The 3,249-nt window shown below is 37.8% G+C and overlaps 1 long non-coding RNA gene across 1 annotated transcript; it reads right to left on the bottom strand.

The window, feature by feature from the left end:
• Positions 1-1,059: 1,059 nt before the first annotated feature.
• LOC132632049 (uncharacterized) lies at positions 1,060-2,773 on the bottom strand. The gene is made up of 2 exons (XR_009579235.1): positions 2,283-2,773; positions 1,060-1,345 (listed from the first exon to the last, which is right to left on the bottom strand). It is a non-coding gene; the product is annotated as an uncharacterized LOC132632049 (long non-coding RNA).
• Positions 2,774-3,249: the final 476 nt, after the last annotated feature.

Raw genomic sequence — 3,249 nt, 5'->3', positions numbered from 1 at the left:
AAGTGTCATAAACAAAGCGTATATTGGGCAGTTTTGATGTAAATCTAGGAGTGAGTAGTGATGTGAAATTAAAGAGGCTTATATGAGGTTGTTGTTGTGTTGTTGGTTGTTAGGTGTGTTGTAATGACTAAGGAGTTTGGAGTACTGATCCAACAGATTCTTAGTGGGATTGTGTTGATAAATTGAGGTATGTTAAGGCTAACTTTCCTTCTTTCGACATGATCCTTATGAACGAAATGTAAACGTAAACGTAACGTTACTCCATAATAATTCCATTCCTAGCAGCTAGAGAGGTCCTATGTTGATTCATGTTCCAATGATATTGTTCATAGAAAGTCCTTCTCCAAATTCAGTATGCTTCATAGAATCCCACGTCAATGGAAACGATATTTCATAATGATAATCCAAGGCATAATGACCTTACGTCACTGCAAGATTCAGGATGCACTCTTATCATATTTGTGCATTGCATTATATATATATACACATACACATACACACAGACATATACACACACACTATGTCCCCACAGGCATTATATACGCGTATAATTATATTATATCTGTAATCACTACCACCTGATCATCTAGTCATATGATGATGATTATGTCCACAGAGGCCGATATGATGATGATTATGCTCACAAAAGCCGATATGATGATGATTATGCCCACAGAGGCTTGACAAGCATTATATACGCATATATATGTATGATTAGGCGTTATATATATATATATATATATATATATATATATATATATATATATATATATATATATATATATATATATATGTCACGACCCAGCCCCGTGGGCTGCGACTGGTGCCCTACTTGGGCACCCATACAGACATACAAACTAAATCATCATAGCAAAGCTTAATACGGATTTCATATTCATCATTTTTTTTAAACAGAGTTGAGAACGAATATTATCTTGCGCGATTGCGCGTACAAAACATTATATCAGAATCAGAAGAGGCAGCGGAATATACATCGCCGAACATATGCACATATATCAAAAAAGCCGGCAAGGCTATCAAATGTGTCAAAAGCCAACAAGGCTGTCAAATACGTCAAAAGCCGACAAGGCTGTCATAGCGAATAGGGTCATATAAACTCATCTGTACAGAAGTAGGCACACACACCCACAAATACGTCTACAAACCTCTAAACAGACAAACCGAAACATATGGCGGGACAGGGCCCCTCCGTACCCCTGAACAAATACATATATACATAGCGAACAAATATATACCAAAATGTGTGCTCTGAAATGAGAAGAGCACTCCAAACAGCAGAAGAGGGTGTCCTAAATGGGTAGATCACCAAACTGTGCGTCTGTACCTGCGGGCATGAAACGCAGCCCCCCGAAGAAAGGGGGGGTCAGTACGGAATATGTACTGAGTATGCTAAGCAGAATATACAGAAAACAAACCTGAGACATAAACGAAGCAGAAGTGCCGAACATAAGTACAAATCCAATCATATCAAAATGTTTAGTTTAAAAATATAAATCATGCATAGGGTACAGAGGAATATGGTCGCCCGCCCGTCGATGGCGCCATAACACAGCATAACACCAGAAAGTCTCAAATCTCCGTATCCCCGTCACATATCACATCACAACATAACGCCATACACAGCATAACACCAAGTATAGGTGGAACCTGACCCTCTTTTGCGAGTAGCTCGGTGAACCATAAACACAGCATAACTCCGGAGTATATCAAAATGCGCACGATAACAGAACCGGCCCGGGACTCGGCGAAGGGAATGACAAAATGCACGAATAGAGTCGTGAGTAGTCATATGCATAAAATCATCCTCATAAATTCAAACATAAGTAAAATGATCATATTTGAAAATCGAAATAATAGTCTTAACAAATCCTTTCAAAAGTTACCGAATTACATAAAGGAAGGTCGCGGGACCCATGGACGGGAATTTACCCAAGTCGGGCCCGCTTATGGAAGACATGCTCGTTATACGTAATGCAAACTTTTATAAAAATATATATTGGAGCAATCCGAGCATTTATGTGAAAGATATGGCATTCGGAAATTTCGAAGTTCTTTAAAGTGAAACCTTTTTGCGCAAAGTTCGAAAAGCGATTTTTCGAATACGTAAAGGTTCATATTTCATCAAATCATACATAAGAGTGCCAAAGAACATATACGGATCATAACATGCTCGGATTTCGGATTTAGAATTTTCCTTAAGGCTCTAATTTAGCCTATGAAAACTAAGACATGCCAAAAAGAAAGGACGTTGCCTTACATACCTCGTACGCACTCCAAGATGGCCAATCTAAAGTAAATTCCAATCTACGCCTCGGGCTCCCCAAGGTCTACAAATATGCCAACGAATATCCAATATTAACCATAGGCACTTAAGCCATTTATTCCAACTAACATTAAATTCTACAGAAAATTCGGCAGCATTTCCCCTGTAAATAGGTCATCCCGAGAATTTATCTCGCTCAAAATCAACAACAACAACCACAATAACCAACCTAGCAACATCAATAATAAATTCGGAAGGCAAAATAACATTAATAGCTCTCTTTTTCATCATTCGACAAATTTCCAATTATTCAACTCAATGGCTTACTTTCAAGCCACAATATCGTTCGTACATTCGATTATTCACCCAAATCCATACTAACAACATTCAAGAACATTCTAAACAATTCACATAATTTTTTCAACAATCAAATAATTTTTTCTCCAAGTGGCCGAAAACAGTCCCCTTAGCCGAGAGCAGCCCCCTATTTTCTTTCCTCATTTTCAAGCCATATTTTGTATCACGATCCACAATATATCGATATACTTTTCATAGATATACGAATTACATCAAACGCGCAATGATCCTCAATTCAGCCCACAAATCTCAACATCATTCTTGAGTCACTTAAACACTTATTTCCAACTAGAATTCGTAGCGACGACAACTAAAATACTAAGCGATAGTAATGCGATCTTCGACACATTATAAGACTCACATTCGTCCACACTACACATATACATATGTTAATGGTTCTTATTTATAAGGATTGCATTAAGTGCACCAAGTTCTCCAAATCAGTCCGCAACGCTTACTATATCAATTCAGGACATTAACTCTCATTTCCAACATAGAAGTCATCACAATAACCATTTCGACGCTAAGCGATATTAATGAGTTCTTTGCCAAACATTTGGGACCATGCACGGCCACACCCACATATATACATATAGATGGTTCTAATT

This window comes from Lycium barbarum, chromosome 3 (assembly GCF_019175385.1).
Source record: "Lycium barbarum isolate Lr01 chromosome 3, ASM1917538v2, whole genome shotgun sequence".
Lineage (NCBI taxonomy): Eukaryota > Viridiplantae > Streptophyta > Magnoliopsida > Solanales > Solanaceae > Lycium > Lycium barbarum.
Note: the sequence above shows the minus strand (reverse complement) of the source record. Positions and strands in the feature narration are given on the sequence as shown.